This window comes from Electrona antarctica (assembly GCF_951216825.1).
Source record: "Electrona antarctica genome assembly, chromosome: 24".
NCBI lineage: Eukaryota > Metazoa > Chordata > Actinopteri > Myctophiformes > Myctophidae > Electrona > Electrona antarctica.
The window spans coordinates 13,545,510-13,568,806 of record NC_136803.1 but is presented as its reverse complement, the minus strand read 5'-3'; the positions used below and the strand labels follow the sequence as shown (position 1 = coordinate 13,568,806).

The 23,297-nt window shown below is 43.5% G+C and overlaps 1 protein-coding gene across 1 annotated transcript in view; it reads left to right on the top strand.

The window, feature by feature from the left end:
- LOC306917076 (NACHT, LRR and PYD domains-containing protein 3-like) overlaps positions 1–23,297 on the top strand; it is a 53,155-nt gene that overhangs the window by 3,030 nt on the left and 26,828 nt on the right. Inside the window, exons 2-6 of the mRNA XM_079495201.1 lie at positions 3,914–3,980; positions 8,058–8,246; positions 8,992–9,058; positions 12,155–12,221; positions 17,304–17,492. The gene's annotated coding sequence lies outside the window, so the exon portion shown is untranslated. The remainder of the gene's footprint in view (positions 1–3,913; positions 3,981–8,057; positions 8,247–8,991; positions 9,059–12,154; positions 12,222–17,303; positions 17,493–23,297) is intronic.

Sequence of the window (23,297 nt, the reverse complement as noted above, 5' to 3'; positions counted from 1 at the left end):
ACGTTTTTAACTCAAAATCTTTCAGATAAGGGTCGGCGGCCGATTACATATCATTGTTGGGGTCCTTGACATGAAATGTTGAGCACCACTGAGATATAAACTAATCAGAAAACTGTCATGATTTAGAAGAACTTTTTTAAAATGTCGACGTCAGGCCTGACTGGGTTGAAGTGTAACATAAAGGGGTTCCCGTCCTGAATGGGTTAAAAGGACGTCTGCAGTTCAAAGAAACAGACGCTGAAGAGGAAGTAACAACTAATCTGACCTGCTCTCCAAACCAGCTGGTCCGCATGCCACCCTCTCTCTGTGTGTGTGTGTGTGTGTGTGTGTGTGTGTGTGTGTGTGTGTGTGTGTGTGTGTGTGTGTGTGTGTGTGTGTGTGTGTGTGTGTGTGTGTGTGTGTGTGTGTGTGTGTGTGTGTGTGTGTGTGTGTGTGTGTGTGTGTGTGTGTGTGTGTGTGTGTGTGTGTGTGTGTGTGTGTGTGTGTGTGTGTGTGTGTGTGTGTGTGTGTGTGTGTGTGTGTGTGTGTGTGTGTGTGTGTGAGATTTGACGTTTGCCCGGGATCCAGACTATAGTGGAAATAGCAGGTGTGTGTGAGATTTGACGTTTGCCCGGGATCCAGACTATAGTGGAAATAGCAGATCTACAAGCTCACAATGCGTCGCTTGTAGTTCTTCACTACATCCACCAACTCTCATCGTGCACTATGAACCAGTGGTTCCCAAACCTTTTCATGTCAAGGACCCCCAAATTGGCCATAATTAGCCTGCGGACCCCCATTGAAGAGGTATTCCAGGGACCCCCATTGAAGAGGTATTCCAGGGACCCCCATTGAAGAGATATTCCAGGGACCCCCATTGAAGAGATATGCCAGGGACCCCCATGAGAGAAGATCTTTACGGCTCTAGCAGTGATTCTCAACCATTTTAATTTCAAGGACCCCCAGTTTGACCTGAATTAACCATTTCTATCTCTGGGACCCCCAATGTATATTGTAAAAATCAAAGTTAATTTAACTCAGAGTGTACAAATGGAACCTAACGGGTCCATTTGGTTCCATTTGTACACTCTCTGAGTTACAGACCCATAAGGGTCCATTTGGTTCCATTTGTACACTCTCTGAGTTACAGACCCATAAGGGTCCATTTGGTTCCATTTGTACACTCTCTGAGTTACAGACCCATAAGGGTCCATTTGGTTCCATTTGTACACTCTCTGAGTTACAGACCCATAAGGGTCCATTTGGTTCCATTTGTACGCTCTCTGAGTTACAGACCCATGAGGGTCCATTTAGTTACAAACTATCATTTAGCTGGGGACCCCCTGGAACTCCCTCAAGGACCCCTAGGGGTCCCCGGACCCCACTTTGAGAACCACTGCTTTAAACAATATAGGCTTAGGCTATATCAGCTCTTCTGTGCACATGACATGCGCACATTGTAGGCGTGCACGTGCGAGTGCACGTGCGTGCGTTCATGTGACGTCATGATAATTAATAAACTTAACAAGAGCTAAGTCTGATGCAAAGACCGAACTGATTCATGCAGACTAATTTAATTTACATTCGTACACATACCTTCAGTATGACCTTTTATTTATTATGCTCTCACATTTGTCATATTATGCACCCTCTCTTTTCTCAAGGGACGGATTAACCCCTACAAGGGTCCCTGGGCCCCTGGACCAGTACATTTTGCAGGGCCCCCATAGCGTGCGTGCGTGCGTGCGTGCGTGCGCGCACGCACATTTTCGTGATTTTCTGTGTTTTCTTTTTCATCTTTCTGACCTAAATTTAACAAAATCAATGGCCAATGAAGGGCCCCAGGAGCCTTTTTCAGGGCGTCAAACCTATAGTACCGCGCGGTCCAATTTCCCTGAAGGGCCCCTGAGAGGCAAGGGCCCCCCTGGCCCAATGGCTAATTTGTCCCTACGGTTTTCTCTATCCTTTTTCACTGCGTCGATGAGCCTATAGACACAACCAAGGAAGATTAGAGAAGGAAGTGTCATGGTCATGTGACTGTGCTGCGCCATGACACTTTCATGTCCGGGGGTAAATTGAGTCAATGGGAATCACTATTCATATTTTTTTATTAAGTCTTTGCTACTAAAATTATACTGAATGACCTTTAATTTTCATGTACATACACATTTAAGAGAAGTTTGTAATATTGTATTAACAATATTGCAAAAATAAGGTTCTTAATAACAAACATTATTTAATTGTCTTAATATTGTTTAAATAATAAATAAACAAATAAATAAGACTATTTGCAAAAGGAAAACTGTAACTGTACTGTAAGGAAAGACATATCACAGGTTGTTTTCTAATCACTTGCTTTTCGATGTGCACAGAGTGCAAAGTATATCATTTTATTTGAGGATTTAAACAGCAGCAGGTATCGTTTCTGTTCCGGGGGTATCGTGGGATTTGGCTGCCAGACAAGAAACGGTGGGCAGTCTCGCGATACTTGGCATGTTCAGAAACGTACTTTTTGCTCTTTAGATACCTCTATAAAATGACAGTGTACACATCGAAAAGCAACACAGAAGACAATAATACGTTACATATCTTCTGTTATTTTCCAAAAGTGATTGCTTTACAAAAGATCTCAGTCATTCAGAAATAGCGTTTGTTCATGAGCTGGTCACTGAGCTCTCATTGACTCCAGTGTATTTTATATATAAATAGAGCTGGTCACTGAGCTCTCATTGACTCCAGTGTATTTTATATATAAATAGAGCTGGTCACTGAGCTCTCATTGACTCCAGTGTATTTTATATATAAATAGAGCTGGTCACTGAGCTCTCATTGACTCCAGTGTATTTTATATATAAATAGAGCTGGTCACTGAGCTCTCATTGACTCCAGTGTATTTTATATATAAATAGAGCTGGTCACTGAGCTCTCATTGACTCCAGTGTATTTTATATATAAATAGAGCTGGTCACTGAGCTCTCATTGACTCCAGTGTATTTTATATATAAATAGAGCTGGTCACTGAGCTCTCATTGACTCCAATGTATTTTATATATAAATAGAGCTGGTCACTGAGCTTTCATTGACTCCAGTGTATTTTATATATAAATAGAGCTGGTCACTGAGCTGTCATTGACTCCAATGTATTTTATATATAAATAGAGCTGGTCACTGAGCTCTCATCGACTCCAGTGCATTCTGCTGAACTTCCGGGTGCAGTTTGGCTCCCATTGTGCGACGAATCTGTCGCCTGGAATTGCGTGATAGCGAAAATGACGTTGGTGACTTTACCTCCATTTAATATACCTTGGACACAAGCAGGTTTTTCCCTGCGTTGATGAGCCTGTAGACACAGCCATGTTTTTCACCCACCTTACTTGTAATGTGATAACAGAGATTGATTCTGATTCTCTTAATTCTTACTAACAACATTGTTTTTGTGCATGGTTTCGAAGGAACTACATTCTCAGGCTGCTATACACGGCACGGCGTGTGCGCGTGTGCGTGCACGTGCGTGTGTGTGTCAGAGAAATAACTTGTTTCCACAAACAAGTGATATCTCTCTCTCTCTGTGTCACCATGCTGTTGTTTAAAGGGAACCTACACCTAGAAACTGAAATGACACACTACTGGTTATACTGGAAATATTTATTAACAGTTTGCAGAATTACAGTACATTTCAAGCACAAACTCAATACAAAGACTGTTAACTGTGAGTGGACGACCCAATAAAGCATTGTTTACAAGAGGGTCCACCATGTTCAAATCATCAACACATTTAGAGACGTACAAATAGACACACCCAGTGTGTTAATGTCAGTGAGAAAAACACAGGAGTGTGGCTTTAGACACACCCATTTTTTGGCTTGTGCGTTTGTGGAAACAAACAGGTTCTCTCTCCTCTCTCTCTGTGTCTCTCTCTCTCTCTGACACACAGCCTCTGAACAGTCTGGACTGCTTGATGTTTTAACAACGTGGGATTAAAGCACCAGGATGAATTCATGGTAAGTGTTGTTCATCATGTCTGTTTAATTAATGGAGGCTAAGCATGCTGCTGTATGCACGCACGCATGCAAGCACGCACGCGCACACACACACACACACACTACACTCTGCTTCCTTAATCACAGGTGTTACCGATGATATTGATACTAATTAAGGCTCTGTTCCATTTAGTGTACATACAGTGGTGGTGCTCAAACTTTTTTTTAATTTCAACGACCCCCAAAACCCATTCTGGGCGGGAACCCCTTTTGGTGTTTTTAAGCCTTATGTTATACTTTAGCTATTGAAAACAGCAGAACTACAAGCTCATAGCGCGGCACTCGGTGCCGCGCTATGAGCTTGTAGATCTGCTGTTTTTTGAAAAATCGTAGCGCAAATTTGGAATATATATTCTTTCAGAGCGAACATTTTAACTCATCTTTGCTTCTGGAGGGTCATATTTTGAGATGGGGGTCGGAGGCCAAATACATATAATAATTGTTGGGGTCCTTGATATGAAATAGTTTGAGCACAACTGACATCTAAATCATGACAGTTTTCTGAAAATAAAATATGTTTCTATGTTAAAATGTTCGCTCTGAAAGAATATATAAATTTGTGATTTTTCAAAAAACAGCAGAACTACCGAGTGCCGCGCTATGAGCTTGTAATCTGCTATTTTTCAAAAGCTAAAGTATAACATAATGCTTAAAACACCAAAAGGGGTTCCCGCCCAGAATGGGTTTTGGGGGTCCTTGAAATAAAAAATAAATTTGAGCACCACCACTGTATGTACACTAAATGGAACAGAGCCTTAATTAGTATCATCGGTAACACCTGTGATTAAGGAAGCAGGGTGTAGTGTGTGTTTGGGATCACTTCATAAATTAAGGAAGGATCAGCTGTTTGGGATCACTTCATAAATGTCATGCCGACGTGAATGTACTCCAAAACCGACACTCGAATTTGGGGCAGATTTTACACTCAATTGATAAATGAGGGCCTTAGAGTCCACAGAAGACATGTAAAAATGAAATAAATGCTTAAACATGTAGCTAGGTGTAATGTTAGAGACCACAGAAGACATGTAAATATGAAATAAATGCTTAAACATGTAGCTAGGTGTAATGTTAGACCACAGAAGTGAACAAAAGTTCAATGACTTAGCTATGATCATCTATGAGTATTTTAAGTATTTTAAGACATTTTAATGGCATAGAATGCCCTGCTTGCCGTGTCTCTCAGCTCCTTCACAGCTTTGGTTGACGTTACCTGGTCTCTCTCTCTCTCTCACACACACACACGCACGCACGCACGCACGCACGCACGCACGCACGCACGCACACGTCAGACTATAAGAATGTTCAGAATGTCACGCACAAATACCTTTGAGCGCTCGGCTGTTTCTGGTGAGAATGCTTGGTACGCAACCACGATGAGAGTGTGCGTGCGCGTGCGTGCGCGCATGCTTCAAAATTGTTACTTTTACTGTTTTATTGCTTTTAAATTCTTATCTTTTACTTCTTTATCTTTTCCTTATGACGTTGTAATTTTCTTTTTGTTCTCTCCACATGTAAAGTGGCTTTGAGTACTTAGAAAAGCAGTATGTTTTATATCCCAGATATAATTATTATTATAATTATTATGCTAATTATTTGTATTACTATTACGTGCTCTCTTTTTATTTTCTGTGTATAGAGCAGTGGTTACCAAAGTGGGGTCCGGGGACCCCCAGGGGTCCTTGAGGGAGTTCCAGGTGGTCCGGGGACCCCCAGGGGTCCTTGAGGGAGTTCCAGGGGGTCCCCAGCTAAATGATAGTTTGGAACCAAATGGACCCTTATGGGTCTGTAACTCTGAGAGTGTACAAATGGAACCATTTGCACGTCAGAGTTAAACTAACAGTGATTTTTACAATATAAATTGGGGGTCCCAGAGATAGAAATGCCATTAAATGGGGGTCCATAGACTAATGCATGTCAAACTGGGGGTCCTTGACATGAAAAAGTTTGGGAACCACTGCTCTACACCAGTGGCTCCCAAACTTTTCCATGTCAAGGATCCCCAAAATGACTTATAATCAGCCCCACGGACCCCCATTAGAAAAGATATACCAGGGACCCCCATAAGAGAAGATTTTTACGGCTCTATTGACCATTTGCAGGCCATGTTTCCATCAGAGTTTGGAAGCACTCGTTTTCGGTAAAGCGACGTCCTGCTGCCTCCTGCATTATGTGCTAATTCAAAACAGGTGGTACACATTTGAGTTTGGCTGTTGAGTGATGTCTAACGAGCACTTCCAAACTCCAGCACTTAGAAAAAGAATCACCTGCACAAGGCCACAAAGTAGCTCATAACAACATGTCTACGGTGGACTTTTATGAAACAAACGCTTTGAGGATAGAAAGAATAATTCAAGCTTTCCGTACAGCTGCAATGTTGGTGACTTTGACTTTGACCCCCTGCAACTCCCTCGGGGACCCCCCTTTGGGAGCCACTGGTGTAAAGCAGATTCTCGGTTTGTTGTTTATCCCATTTTTCCCACATCTCACAAACATAGGTGACTCATTTTGGTACAGAGACAGTCATTGGGGCAAGACTAACCGTTCAGGAGAGGAGAAAAACGGATTTATTTATGTATTCATTTGAATCCAAAATGAGTTAATAGCACAGGCAGACTCTTCACATACTAGAGCATGTCTGAAATAAGTGTCAGAGCTGAAATCGACATGTAAATATGAAATAAATGCTTAAACATGTAGCTAGGTGTAATGTTAGAGACCACAGAAAACATGTAAATATGAAATAAATGCTTAAACATGTAGCTAGGTGTAATGTTAGAGACCACAGAAGACATGTAAATATGAAATAAATGCTTAATGTTAGGCCCTCATTTATCAACTCGGCGTACGCCAAAATATGGGTGCATGCCGGAATTACTGACATTTTCGGCCTTTATAATTTCCGCAAAACCTTGAACTTGAACGTGCGCCAGGACAAAAATCGCGTCAGGTCGGGAGCTGTCGTAGGCTTTGTCCTCAGCTGTTTTTCTGTCGTAGAAAAGCGGAGCAGCATTGACTGACCAGCTTACAGGCTGTCACAGGCATCTAAACATATAAATAGTCAGATCATTATTCCAATCTAGCTTCATTAGGGGTTCGGAGTCTTGCTCAAGGACGCTTCGACACTGTGTGTGTGTGTGTGTGTGTGTGTGTGTGTGTGTGTGTGTGTGTGTGTGTGTGTGTGTGTGTGTGTGTGTGTGTGTGTGTGTGTGTGTGTGGTGTGTGGTGTGTGGTGTGTGGTGTGTGTGTGTGTGTGGCTGCATAGAGAGATAGAGGAAGTGTGTTTGTGTGGGGGGGGGGGGGGGGGGGAATTACCACAGAGCAGCAGAAGTAGGAAGTGACATTATTGTTTGTCAGGCAGAAACGATGTGTGTGTACACACACACACACACACCATTACATGTTTAAATTACATGTTATCTACATTACATGCTTACCATTGTGGTCGCCACAACAAACCCAAGTCACGATATTTAATTTGATTTGATTTGATTTAGCACAATATAAAATATTGAATAGTTCAAATTGCCGATCTCCAAGCTCACAACGTGTCGATGTAGAAGTTGATTGATTGAAGTATGTATTAACAGTTTGCAGAATTACAGTACATTTCAAGCACAACTCAAAAACTGGACGATACCATAAAAGCATTACACTTGTTTACAACAGGGCCCACACCATGTTCAATTCATCATAACATTTAGAGACCTACAAATACACAATTCTTTATATATGGAGGTTTAGGCCTGAGAGCGACTGCCTGTGGGGCCACAGGCCAGGGAGGGCGTTTCGACATCTGTAGGTGAGAGAAGGAGGAAGAGGTTGTGTTTTGCAATAGATAAAGAACTTGACAGGAAGCCAGTGCGGTTGTTTTCCGTGAGGGGGGGGGGGGGGGGATGTGCTGACGAGGCTATTGGTGTGAGTTAGAACGGATGGTTTAGCTGAATGTTGTGCTAGTAGGCGAGGCCTGAGCAACACGCTGACCAATCAGACCTGCATCCTCCAATGACACCGTGTTTCCTGTCCTTTCATGGGCAGGTGGAGTGGAGTCCTTCTTAAAGCAGTGGACTAGACCTGTCCTGTCACACTGAGGACGTCTGTCCTGCCACACTGAGGACGTCTGTCCTGCCATAGCACTGAGGACGTCTGTCCTGCCATAGCACTGAGGACGTCTGCCCTGTCATAGAACTGAGGTCGTCTTCTTAGACTGCAGCACAACAACGCCAGGTAAGAAACATCATGGAATCAATCCAGACCCCATGTAGAAGTTTATTATTATTATTATTATTACTATTTATTTATTTTTTATTAATAAGGGACCAAGCCCGAAGGTATTTGCTGTTTTTTTTTTCAAATTCCTCCAGAAATAGCAGTTCTGTCTGAAATCGTTTTTTTGCGAAACTTTGCAAAAGAGGGTATGCGTGTGAGTGACATCTTCATATCTGGAAGTAATGCAGGAACGCCTGAGTGCCAAAAAACTACTTTCTGGCCTCGACGTACAGCCCATACATCCAATCAGAAAAGTCCTATCTGATTGCATTAAACAACGTTAAACAATGTTAAACTCACTTTGCCACTCGATTTGCCATTCGCTTTATGCATGTGCATACTCTTTATGCCATGACGTTAAGCTGTATGTGTGTGTTCAACAACACAGCCATGACGTTAAGCTGTGTGTGTGTGTTCAACAACACAGCCATGACGTTAAGCTGTGTGTGTGTGTTCAACAACACAGCCATGACGTTAAGCTGTGTGTGTGTGTGTTCAACAACACAGCCATGACGTTAAGCTGTGTGTGTGTTCAACAACACAGCCATGACGTTAAACTGTGTGTGTGTTCAACAACACAGCCATGACGTTAAGCTGTGTGTGTGTTCAACAACACAGCCATGACGTTAAGATGTGTGTGTGTTCACATGTAGACTGAGCTCTCATTGACTCCAGTGTGTCTCTCTCTCTCTCTGACACACAGCCTCTGAACAGTCTGGACTGCTTGATGTTTTAACAACGTGGGATTAAAGCACCAGGATGAATTCATGGTAAGTGTTGTTCATCATGTCTGTTTAATTAATGGAGGCTAAGCATGCTGCTGTATGGAAGCACGCACGCACGCACGCACACACTGCTTCCTTAATCACAGGTGTTGATGATATTGATACTAATTAAGGCTCTGTTCCATTTAGTGTACATACAGTGGTGCTGCTCAAACTTTTCTTTAATTTCAACGACCCCCAAAACCCATTCTGGGCGGGAACCCCTTTTGGTGTTTTTAAGCCTTATGTTATACTTCTGCTGTTTTTTGAAAAATCAAATTTGGAATATATATTACCTGATCCGCGAACTGGGGGTCCGCGAACTGATTAGTGTCAATTTGGGGGTCCTTGACATGAAAAGGTTTGGGAGCCACTGGTGTAGAGCAGTGGCTCCCAAACTTTTCCATGGGTCCTTGAGGGAGTTCCAGGGGGTCCCCAGCTAAATGATAGTTAGGAACCAAATGGACCCTTATGGGTCTTTAACTCAGGCAGTGTACAAATGGAACCATTTGCACGTCAGAGTTAAACTAACAGTGATTTTTACAATATAAATTGGGGGTCCCAGAGATAGAAATGCCATTAAATGGGGGGTCCGTAGACTAATGCATGTCAAACTGGGGGTCCTTGAAATCAAACGGGTTGAGAATCACTGCTAGACCCGTAATAATCTTCTCTTATGGGGGTCCCTGGTATATCTCTTCAAATGGGGGTCCATGGGGCTGATTAGTGTCAATTTGGGGGTCCTTGACATGAAAAGGTTTGGGAGCCACTGGTGTAGAGCAGTGGCTCCCAAACTTTTCCATGTCAAGGACCCCCAAAATGACACTAATCAGTTTGCAGACCCCCATTTGAAGAGATAGGGCTCTATAGCAGTGATTTTCAACTATTTTCATTTCAAGGACCCCCAGTTTCATATGCAACAGGCTACGGACCCCCCATTTAATGGCATGTCTATCTCTGAGACCCCCAATTTATATTGTAAAAAAGTTAATTTAGTTAAGTTAATTTAACTCTGAGAGTGTACAAATGGAACCAAATGGACCCATTTGTACACACACTGAGTTACAGACCCATAAGGGTCCATTTGGTTCCAAACTATCATTTAGTTGGGGACCCCCTGGAACTCCCTCAGGGATCCCTGGGGGTCCCCGGACCCCCTTTGGGAGCCACTGGTGTAAAGCACATTCTCGGTTTGGTGTTTATCCCGTTTTTCCCACACTAATTTTGGTACAGAGACAGTCATTGGGGCAAGACTAACCGTTCAGGAGAGGAGAACAATGGATTTATTTATGTATTAATTTTAATCCAAAATGAGTTAATAGCACAGGCAGACTCTTCACATACTAGAGCATGTCTGAAATAAGTGTCAGAGCTGAAATCGACATGAAGTGATTCGTGAAGAAATACATTTGAGTTGGTTGAGTGGTTTGAGACACAAGGGAGCCATGGTGATTTTTCAGTTTTTTACATATTATGAAAGTACATAATGTAAGCTTTCATAATGATGTATTGTTCATTGAAATTGGGGGGAAAAATGAAGAAGATAATGACCATCTGAAACTTGTTGAACCGGAAACCCCAAAGTGGAGAATTTCCCCTAGAAAGATTTCAAAGATTTGAGCACTTTTGGGCCTCAGGAGGAATGGATGTGACAATAGATACTGGTCTCCACCGCTAATGGCTTGCATAAACACCCCCCCACTAACCACTCCCCCACTAGGTTAGCTGTCAGTGACAGATGAGTTGAGTGTACACTTAGTAGACAGTGTGGGAAAGTACATTTTGTTTTACTTAAGTTAAAGTATCAATATTGCAATATAGAAATATAGGACTGAAGTTGTTTAGTGTATGTTTTGTAATAATACAATATTGGAGTCCACAGAAGACATGTAAATCTGAAATAAATTTAAACATGTAGCTAGGTGTAATGTTAGAGTCCACAGAAGACATGTAAATATGAAATAAATGCTTAAACATGTAGCTAGGTGTAATGTTAGAGTTCACAGAAGACATGTAAATATGAAATAAATGCTTAAACATGTAGCTAGTAGGTGTAATGTTAGAGTCCACAGAAGACATGTAAATCTGAAATAAATGCTTAAACATGTAGCTAGGTGTAATGTTAGAGTCCACAGAAGACATGTAAATATGAAATAAATGCTTAAACATGTAGCTAGGTGTAATGTTAGAGACCACAGAAGTGAACCTTTCAAGCCTGTTTTCTCAACTCGCTGTTTCTCTGCAAGACATTACTCTATAAGCCATATCTCCAAAACTGGTGGGTCAAACTGAAAAACGAGAATTAAAAAATGTTCAATGACTTAGCCTCGGTCAGGAGTGGACACACACACACACACAGTGTCACTGTCATGTCAGACTATAAGAATGTTCAGAATGTCACGCACAGAAAATACCTTTTAGCGCTTGGCTGTTTCTGGTGAGAATGTTTGGTACGCAACTGTGTGTGTGTGTGTGTGTGTGTGTGTGTGTGTGTGTGTGTGTGTGTGTGTGTGTGTGTGTGTGTGTGTGTGTGTGTGTGTGTGTGTGTGTGTGTGTGTGTGTGTGTGTGTGTGTGTGTGTGTGTGTGTGTGTGTGTGTGTGTGTGTGTGTGTGTGTGTGTGTGTGTGTGTGTGTGTGTGTGTGTGTGTGTGTGTGTGTGTGTGTGGTTGGAGAGAACTTACACCTAGAAACTGAAATGACACACTACTGGTTTAACTACTAAAGTGTGGCTTGCTTTAGACACACAGTGTGTTAATATTAGTGAGAAAAACACAGGAGTGTGGCTTTAGATTGATTTATTGATTGAAATATTTATTAACAGTTTGCAGAATTACAGTACATTTCAAGCACAACTCAATACAAAGACTGTTAACTGTGAGTGGACGACCCAATGAAGCATTACACTTGTTTACAAGAGGGTCCACCTTGTTCAAAACATTTAGAGACGTACAAATAGACGCACCCAGTGTGTTAATGTCAGTGAGAAAAACACAGGAGTGTGGCTTTAGACACACCCATTTTTTGGCTTGTGTGTTTGTGGAAACAAACAGGTTCTCTCTCTCTCTCTGTGTCTCTCTGTCTCTCTCTCTCTCTGACACACAGCCTCTGAACAGTCTGGACTGCTTGATGTTTTAACAACGTGGGATTAAAGCACCAGGATGAATTCATGGTAAGTGTTGTTCATCATGTCGCACGCACGCATGCACGCACACACTGCTTCCTTAATCACAGGTGTTGATGATATTGATACTAATTAAGGCTCTGTTCCATTTAGTGTACATACAGTGGTGCTGCTCAAACTTTTCTTTAATTTCAACGACCCCCAAAACCCATTCTGGGCGGGAACCCCTTTTGGTGTTTTTAAGCCTTATGTTATACTTTAGCTATTGAAAAATAGCAGATCTACAAGCTCGTAGCGCGGCACCGAGTGCCGCGCTACGAGCTTGTAGTTCTGCTGTTTTTTGAAAAATCGTAGCGCAAATTTGGAATATATATTCTTTCAGAGCGAACATTTTAACTCATCTTTGCTTCTGGAGGGTCATATTTTGAGATGGGGGTCGGAGGCCACGAATCAGGGGCAATTCATTCATACAGTTGCAACCACTATATTAATGGCAAGTATTTCATACAGCTTAAGTTAAACAAAATCTGAACAATCCCTTTAAGATGGGCCTTTGTTTTGTGTGTGTCACGGTGCTTATGGTCATAGACACGCCCCTTTCCGGCTCTGGAGCAGTGTTGTTTTTCGTCGACTAAAACAATGACAATTTTTTTTCGTAGACTACCTTTTTTCACTGACAAACTACATGGAAACTGAGCTATGATGACTAAAACTAAGACTAAATATAGTGACAATTTCGTCAACAATACAAACTAGACTAAAATGTTAGGAAGGGACTAGTGGACAAGAGATCCAGTATAAGTCGGCTTGTAGATCGGCTATTTTCAGCAAGTGTAAAATCAGTCATTACGACGGCATCAAGGCCCGCCAAAAATATGATATTTAGTCGACTAAAATTCTGTGTGTAGAGCAGTGGTTCCCAAAGAGGGGTCCGGGGACCCCCAGGGGTCCTTGAGGGAGTTCCAGGGGGTCCCCAGCTAAATGATAGTTAGGAACCAAATGGACCCTTATGGGTCTGTAACTCAGGCAGTGTACAAATGGAACCATTTGCACGTCAGAGTTAAACTAACAGTGATTTTTACAATATAAATTGGGGGTCCCAGAGATAGAAATGCCATTAAAAGGTTTGGGAGCCACTGGTGTAGAGCAGTGGCTCCCAAACTTTTCCATGTCAAGGACCCCCAAAATGACACTAATCAGTTCGCAGACCCCCATTTGAAGAGATATACCAGGGACCCCCATAAGAGAAGATTGTTACGGCTCTATAGCAGTGATTTTCAACTATTTTCATTTCAAGGACCCCCAGTTTCATATGCAACAGACTACGGACCCCCCATTTAATGGCATGTCTATCTCTGAGACCCCCAATTTATATTGTAAAAAAGTTAATTTAGTTAAGTTAATTTAACTCTGAGAGTGTACAAATGGAACCAAATGGACCCATTTGTACACACTCTGAGTTACAGACCCATAAGGGTCCATTTGGTTCCAAACTATAATTTAGTTGGGGACCCCCTGGAACTCCCTCAGGGATCCCTGGGGGTCCCCGGACCCCCTTTGGGAGCCACTGGTGTAAAGCACATTCTCGGTTTGGTGTTTATCCCGTTTTTCCCACACTAATTTTGGTACAGAGACATTGGGGCAAGACTAACTGTTCAGGAGAGGAGAACAACAGATTTATTTATGTATTAATTTTAATCCAAAATGAGTTAATAGCACAGGCAGACTCTTCACATACTAGAGCATGTCTGAAATAAGTGTCAGAGCTGAAATCGACATGTGAAGAAATACATTTGAGTTGGTTGAGTGGTTTGAGACACAAGGGAGCCATGGTGATTTCTGAAACTTGTTGAACCGGAAACCCCAAAGTGGAGAATTTCCCCTAGAAAGATTTCAAAGATTTGAGCACGTTTGGGCCTCAGGAGGAATGGATGTGACAATAGATACTGGTCTCCACCGCCAATGGCTTGCATAAACACCCCCCACTAACAACTCCCCCACTAGGTTAGCTGTCAGTGACAGATGAGTTGAGTGGACACTTAGGGCCTCACTACACGAGGACGTCGCGGGCTGTTCCCCGCCTAAGTTTGTGGACGATATAAAACTTTACTGCGTCTACATTGCGGTTATGTTAATTATGTACGATGTCTACACAAGACCGGTAAACTGCTCCATTTTCAAGATACAGCTGTAGTACATATTGCCGGCCTGTAGATGGCCACCCAAAAAAAAGAAAAAGCTTATTCTAAGGCTATATGAAAGCATTTTATAAATTATACTATTGGTATTTCACACAGGTGTTGCCAAATAACTAATTATCTCAGATGCGCATATGACATAGGCTATCTAGGTCATATCAATTTAATCAGCAGAGGTTGCAGAGCAGTGATGCTTCTCACTCTGCACACACTGATTTACCAGCTAAAGTTGATGCCTACTTTAAATCATAATATGACAAACCTTGGATTAATTCTTCTGAAAACAAGCAGCACGCACAAAGTAAGTGATTCACACATTCAGAGAGAGAGAGAGAGAGCGAGAGAGCGCGCACCCCTTCTCTGTCGCGGTGCGCTCTCTCTCTCTCTCTCTCTCTCTCTCTCTCTCTCTCTCTCTCTCTCTCTCTCTCTCTCTCAGATCATCATACAGCTCACAACGAGGAGCGGCATGGTACATTGTGAATTTATGAGTTTGACTTTGGAGATTGAATATATATTCGCTGGTGCGCAACACCTCTGAATGTCAGATAATTGCTCTAGATTGATTCCACCTGCTGGCAGCAGCGCTAATCATTGCACATAGGCTATAGCCTACAAAAGTATAAAAAAAGAGCAATTGGAAACAGTGAAAACAGGCCGTTTATAGAGGAATGTGGACAGTAAACAATGTGTTTATCCTACCTGTGGTCTCTCAATGCAAAGCAGTTTTGAAGTTACACAAAGAGTTGGCTCTGGGTCAAACCACCGCGATGTGAAATGGCTGTGAATGTGCGTGGAATTTCCACCCAAGAAGAGAAGCACTTTGATGAGGTCCATGCATGCTTTGCACTGTGCACTGCGCAGTCAGACCTGCCTGAGAGGAACGTGCGGTGGCTGTGCTGCCTATCTTGTATAGCCTATATACTAATCTATTCTACACTACACCATTTAATAGTAACAATAATGTAGAAGATCCGTCTTTCCGGATTGGTAATCACCATAATTTATATCTGTTCTCCAAAAATAGCTCCTCTACAAGCTCGTGCATGCGGGCTGCAGATCGGCTATTTTTGGAGAAGAGATTTATAGACATTATGTGCAAATATCAAATAGCTGTGATACTTATATGTAAGTGGTTATGGTGAAATAAACCATTAACACTAGTTAGTTTGGAGGGGGCGAGGGGACTATGACATCACCGTTTCAGCAAATTAGGCGGCATTCGCTGTACACACGGAGACGTGAAAGTCGCGTCTCCAAACTTTCCCACTCTGGAAGGTAGTTTCACAATTAGCCGTTGAAGTCCCCCAAAACGCCGTCTCCGTGTGACAAAAAGGGCAGATAGGCTAATTACTTGCCCGAGAAACACCGAAATCGTCCTCATCTGGATGGCCCCTTAGTAGACAGTGTGGGAAAGTACATTTTGTTTTACTTAAGTTAAAGTATCAATATTGCAATATAGAAATATAGGACTGAAGTTGTTTAGTGTATGTTTTGTAATAATACAATATACAAAGTAACTAGTAGGCTAACTAAGTTTTCAAATCAATAAATGTGGAGTAAAACTACTTGAAATATGAAATAAATGCTTAAACATGTAGCTAGGTGTAATGTTAGAGTCCACAGAAGACATGTAAATATGAAATAAATGCTTAAACATGTAGCTAGGTGTAATGTTAGAGACCACAGAAGACATGTAAATATGAAATAAATGCTTAAACATGTAGCTATAGGTGTAATGTTAGAGACCACAGAAGTGAACCTTTCAAGCCTGTTTTCTCAACTCGCTGTTTCTCTGCAAGACATTACTCTATAAGCCATATCTCCAAAACTGGTGGGTCAAACTATGGTTCCCTGCTTTCACATGACATGGAAAAAACGAGAATTAAAAAATGTTCAATGACTTAGCCTCGGTCAGGAGCGGACGGACACACACACGCACGCACGCACACACACACACACAGTGTCACTGTCATGTCAGACTAAGAATGTTCAGAATGTCACGCACAGAAAATACCTTTTAGCGCTCGGCGGTTTCTGGTGTGTGTGTGTGTGTGTGTGTGTGTGTGTGTGTGTGTGTGTGTGTGTGTGTGTGTGTGTGTGTGTGTGTGTGTGTGTGTGTGTGTGTGTGTGTGTGTGTGTGTGTGTGTGTGTGTGTGTGTGTGTGTGTGTGTGTGTGTGTGTGTGTGTGTGTGTGTGTGTGTGTGTGTGTGTGTGTGTGTGTGTGTGTGGAGGAAGTGTGTGTGTGTGTGGGGGGGGGGGTAATTACCACAGAGCAGCAGAAGTAGGAAGTGACATTATTGTTTGTCAGGCAGAAACTATGTGTACACACACACACCATTACATGTTTAAATTACATGTTATCTACATTACATGCTTACCATTGTGGTCGACACAACAAACCCAAGTCAAGATATTTAATTTGATTTGATTTAGCACAATATAAAATATTGAATAGTTCAAATTGCCGATCTCCAAGCTCACAACGTGTCGATGTAGAAGTTGATTGATTGAACTATGTATTAACAGTTTGCAGAATTACAGTACATTTCAAGCACAACTCAAAAACTGGACGATACCATAAAAGCATTACACTTGTTTACAACAGGGCCCACACCATGTTCAATTCATCATAACATTTAGAGACCTACAAATACACAATTCTTTATATATGGAGGTTTAGGCCTGAGAGCGACTGCCTGTGGAGCCACAGGGAGGGTGTTTCAACATCTGTAGGTGAGAGGAGGAAGAGGTTGTACATGTTTTGCAATAGATGCAGAACTTGACAGGAAGCCAGTGCGGTTGTTTCCCGTGAGGGGGGGGGGGGGGGGGAGAAATGTGCTGACGAGGCTATTGGTGTGAGTTAGAATGGATGGTATAGCAATCAGACTTGCATCCTCCAATGACACCGTGTTTGCTGTCCTTTCATGGGCAGGTGGAGTGGAGTCCTTCTTAAAGCAGTGGACTAGACCTGTCCTGTCACACTGAGGACGTCTGTCCTGCCACACTGAGGACGTCTGTCCTGCCATAGCACTGAGGACGTCTGTCCTGCCATAGCACTGAGGACATCTGCCCTGTCATAGAACTGAGGTCGTCTTCTTAGACTGCAGCACAACAACGCCAGGTAAGAAACATCATGGAATCAATCCAGACCCCATGTAGCAGTTTATTATTATTATTACTATTTATTTATTTTTTATTAATAAGGGACCAAGCCCGAAGGTATTTGCTGTTTTTTTTTTCAAATTCCTCCAGAAATAGCAGTTCTGTCTGAAATCGTTTTTTTGCGAAACTTTGCAAAAGAGGGTATGCGTGTGAGTGACATCTTCATATCTGGAAGTAATGCAGGAACGCCTGAGTGCCAAAAAACTACTTTCTGGCCTCGACGTACAGCCCATACATCCAATCAGAAAAGTCCTATCTGATTGCATTAAACAACGTTAAACAATGTTAAACTCACTTTGCCACTCGATTTGCCATTCGCTTTATGCATGTGCATACTCTTTATGCCATGACGTTAAGCTGTGTGTGTGTGTTCAACAACACAGCCATGACGTTAAGCTGTGTGTGTGTGTGTGTTCAACAACACAGCCATGACGTTAAGCTGTGTGTGTGTTCAACAACACAGCCATGACGTTAAACTGTGTGTGTGTTCAACAACACAGCCATGACGTTAAACTGTGTGTGTGTTCAACAACACAGCCATGACGTTAAGCTGTGTGTGTGTTCAACAACACAGCCATGACGTTAAGCTGTGTGTTCAACACAGCCATGACGTTAAGATGTGTGTGTTCAACAACACCGCCATGACGTTAAGCTGTGTGTGTTCAAACAACACAGCCATGACGTTAAGCTGTGTGTGTGTGTGTTCAACAACACAGCCATGACGTTAAGCTGTGTGTGTGTGTTCAACAACACAGCCATGACGTTAAGCTGTGTGTGTGTTCAACAACACAGCCGTGACGTTAAGCTGTGTGTGTGTTCAACAACACAGCCATGACGTTAAGCTGTGTGTGTGTGTGTGTTCAACAACACAGCCATGACGTTAAGCTGTGTGTGTGTTCAACAACACAGCCATGACGTTAAGCTGTGTGTGTGTGTTCAACAACACAGCCATGACGTTAAGCTGTGTGTGTGTTCAACAACACAGCCATGCAAAATAACACTGACAGCTATGAGGTGACGGAAAGCTTGACCTGTATAGCAACAGTTGCTAAACTATTTGGATTGGCATTGATTGGACAATCACTTTTTGGGATGGGGTTTATCGAAGGGCTAATTGCGTTCGTCAATGAAGAGTGCACGGGAGGGGCCACACACACACACACACACACACGCGCGCGCACACGCACGCACGCACACGCACACTTATTGGCAGCGGTGGCCGAACGGATAGCGGCGCGGTCTTGATACCGGAAGGTTCCTAGTTCGAATCAGCCGTCCGACACGTTAAAATTACCACCGCTGAAGTGCCCTTGAACAAGGCATTGAACCACTACGATGAAATGTGTTCTATGAGCAGGGCCTGGCTGGAAACAAGTTCTTGAGCTTAGCCCAGATACCCTGGGTAAATATAGATTTCATTTCATTTCATTTCATTTCATGCCGATGCGCGAGCCGCAGATCTTTCCACAGGCGGGACAGGGGATCCCGCCCGCCGGAGGAACGCCGGCTTCCCTCCGGTGTCGCTGGGCACGTCTCTCTCGAGCCCCCTCTGTTGGTTGTTGTCGCGAAATTGCCCTGGCACATGTGACCCGCCAGGCTGAGCGGTCGTGTGCCAGAGCTTCGAGCTGCGTGGGGTTTATGGTAGTGCGCTTTAGGAGGTCTTTGGTGTAGTCCCTGTAGCGCCTCTTCTGTCCACCAGCGGCACGCTTTGCATCATGCAGTTGGCCGTAGAGGACTTGGCGGGGCAGGCGGTGGTCAGGCATGCGGATAGTGTGTCCTATCCACCGCAGGTGTTTTTTGGCCACAGCTGCTTCCATGCAGGTGGATTCTGTGTTCCCAGGATATTCCAAGGATCCTCTGAAGGTAGCGAATGTGGAAGGCCTCATAGTTGTCCTCATAGTTTTCTGTCTGAATTGGTTGGTCCAGCATTTTGTTGTCGGTACATATGAGAGCTCCATATGTGGGAGCTGTTGTTTAAAATTGGTAATGGCAGGAGTAGTCTTCACCAGGCTGGTGCAGCTGGGAGACAGTGTTGTATCTGTCAGGCTGTAGACGGTTAGCCTCGGTCCCAGGCTTACTTATCTGCGAAAAGAAAAGCCTGGTCACAACGTAAGGCAGAGAAGCTATTGGCTATCTGGAACATCCGACCGCTGTATTTCCCCCGGATACGATATTTTCCCGACCAATCACAACACTTGTTTCATTTGCGGAGAATGTAAATCTGTCTCATCAGGCCGGAATGGCTGGGAGGCAGTGTTCGTTTCCCCTGTCCTTCTGACATATGGGTCGGTTGGGGAGGGGGGTTTGGTCAAGGGCAATGCTGGATGGATAGGTTGGGGCTTTGTGCGCACACTCCCGGTGAACTGGGAGGAGCCTCCACCCGCTGTTGTATTCAGGTTGACCTTATTAAAGGGTACTGGATTGTGTATGTTGGATCAGAACATGTTGTGAGGGAGAGTATTATATTGGACAACGTGAACTGTGTTTTGTCATTTTCAAGTCTGGCCTGTTTCTGTATCGTATCTACCTACTGTATGTCCCTGTTCCTCTATTCTTAAATGCTTCAAGAATACTACGGTAATCTTAGTTGCTGATGAGGGGCCTGGTGTGCTGGATGCAGATCAAATTGGTTGAGCTGAAATTAAATAATAACTAGAAAAAGTGCCCCTCGGGGCACAGGTCTCCACCAGGGCAGGTCAGGTTGTGGCCTCCTGGTGGCGCTATAATAGGCCAATGTGAAAAGGGTGCCATTTCTTCATACGCCTTTGATGGCAATTGGATGATTTGAGGCATTTTGTTCCAAAAATGTGTTTTGCAAAAATCAACCTGTTGGTGGCGCTATAACAGGCCAATGTGAAAAGGGTGGGATATATTCCTCGGCCTAGTAAGATAATGTGTGAAAGATTTCACGTAAATTGCATGCTGCGTTCATGATTTGAGGCTTTTGTTCAAAACGGGGCAATCTTGCAAACTGTGAAAGCCAATTATAGCCAATTAGGATGGAATATGAAATATCGGACAGATTAGACTTGAGCACATGACCATAGAGATACTGTGTAACGATTTGTGAGAGTTTTGGACAGAATCTGGAGGAGTAATATCAAAAAATGTGTTTTACAAAAGTCGGCCTCCTGGTGGCGCTATAAAAGGCAGATGCGGAAAATGCAGGTCAAAGGTTTGTCTTTGGCCTCTAGGGAGTGTGCATGCAACGTTTCGTGCAGATCGGTGCAGTTTTAGGTAAAACATGTGAAAAGCTGCCTCATGGTGGCGCTATAACAGGCCGTTCTGAAAAATGTGGGGCAGAGGTTCATCGTTGGCATCCAGGGAGTGTGTGTGCAAAGTTTGGCATCGACCAGGTTAACGGTGCCGGAGATTAGCTGGTAACGGACGGACGGACGGAAGGACGGACACACACACACACACACACACACACACACACGGACGGAGTGCAAAACATACTCTCTCCCCATGCCTTCGGCCTGGTGGAGACAATTATATATATATATATATATATATATATATATAGCACTTTTGTGTTGCTGATTGTTAAAATGTGTGATGTCTCTGTTTGAGTTGTGGGAGACTGGTCACTGGTGTGTCAAAGCTGCTGGCAGCTTTAGGGTGAAACATCATGCCACAGTGTGATAGTTTCATATAGAGCTGACAGGGTTACCTGCCCCTCAGCCAAACACCACCACTGTTAACTCTTTTAACATCAGCAAACATAGGTTGTGCTCTATTTTGTATTTGTTTCCTGTTTGATCTAAATTGGGGGGGGTAAGTCTGGTTCGGTTTGGTGTGGGAAAAACCAAAAACATCTGCCAAACAGACTTTGGTTACATTTTCGATTATTGATTGCTAAATGTCACAAATATTTAGTTCATGGAATTTGGATTATTAGCTGATAGTGTCTCGGTCCCTTAAGGGTCCTGGTTTTGTAGGGGGAGGGTGTCACAGCCCCTTGTAGTTTGGCCTACTAGGGCCTGTGTGGTTTGTTAGGTAGGCCTATTTCTTTGCTTCCCACAGGTTCTGAATTGCCAATCAGTGCATTGGGAGCACCTGGTCAGTGTTCCCAGGGGAGGGGGAGGCGAGGAGGATTAATCTGTAAGTACACAGATTAATCCTCCTAACGTCAGTGTCCACATAACGTCAGTGTCCACTCCGAACGTATGAGGTTGACGAAAGCTATACCTGCATAGCAACAGTTGCTAAACTATTTGGATTGGCATTGATTGGACAATCGCTTTTTGGGGTGGGGTTTATCGAAGGGCTAATAACACGCACGCGCACGCACGCACGCACGCACACACACACACACACACACACACACATTTTAACCATTTATTTATGTCCACACAAAGGGTATGCATACAAGGACACAAATATTATAGGTGCATTAGAGTTACATTTGCAAAGTCATGGCATGTGTTTTCGTGATACAACAGGCATGTCACACAGTACTCTATGGGTATAAGTAACAGCGTCTCCGCCATATATGACGGCTGCCAATTATAGCAGAGACACCACAATACCTTGCCAGCCTTTTTGCCTCCTTTTTGGGCATCCCAAGTTGTTGGAACCCTCTAACAACCAGTCTGTGCATATGCCCTAGGCTGCCAAATATAAAGACAAATAGTCTGCACCTATAGCCCAGCTCTGAGATGTTATGTAGAAGTGGTTGGTATTTTATGACCTTGGTCATAAAGGCTTCCTCTAGGCTGTGGTCAAAGGTGCAGGCTATCTCTAATACAGACACTTCTCTGGACTCTTCATCAACCACAACAATATCTGGTGTATTAGCTGCTAGAGATGTAAAGGTATCTGAGTTATCACTGAGTTGGAACATGGATGGAATGACCTTGGAATGTTTGTACATTCTCACTGAAGAGGCATGGTATTTTGATATATCCTTTGCTATGAGTTCCACTATTCTATCATGGCGTGCTATGTACATTCCTTTATATGCATAACATCCATTCAAGATGTGTGACAGTGTTTCAGTGATCTGTTCTGTGGTGTGGTGCAAGCAATGAGGGACCTGAGTGGTGGGGAACCAGATGGATAGATTGAGTCTGGTGGGAAGGACTTGTAGTCTGGCCTTAACTGTAAATGTGATAATGTCCTCATTGAGTGCAGTGTTCTTGATGAATGCGTGTGAAACGGAGTGATCAGCATGGGGAAGACATGCAAGCTTCCCTTGGAGTTTTAGTCCAGTCCAGTGTTGTTGTTGTTGGTGCTGGTGTACATCCATGAGGACTCGTCTGGCACCTGTAGATGTTAGCAGGTGACTGTGTCCAGCATAGGTGACCGTTGCCCTGACCTGGGTGAGGGGGTCAGTTATGATATCCTCGGAGACCCTCACAGTCTCTGAGTCAGACCGCACCCACTCCAGGGACACTCCAGTACGGACACAGAGGTCATTTAGGTCTGGCCAGTCCGACCAAACCCCAAAGCCAGCGGAACGGGTGTCCAGTTTCCCGTTGGGTTTCCTCCGGAAGCCAAGGAAGTGTGGCTCTAACTCCCTGGCCAGTGGGACCTTACGCCTCCTTAGGTCCAGGAACAGGGAGGATCGAGCCAGCTCCCTAACATCCCTGTCATCGTTGTTTAGCATTTTTAAGAGGTGAGAAATCCTCATGCTGGTGTAGATCCATTCCACGTTTGGGACTCCCAGTCCTCCCTCCCACTGTGGGTGAAAAATGATGTCGCGGGTGCTGTGTGAGTTGAGTCCAAACCATTTTCGCACTAGGCTCACTGTTTTGTCATT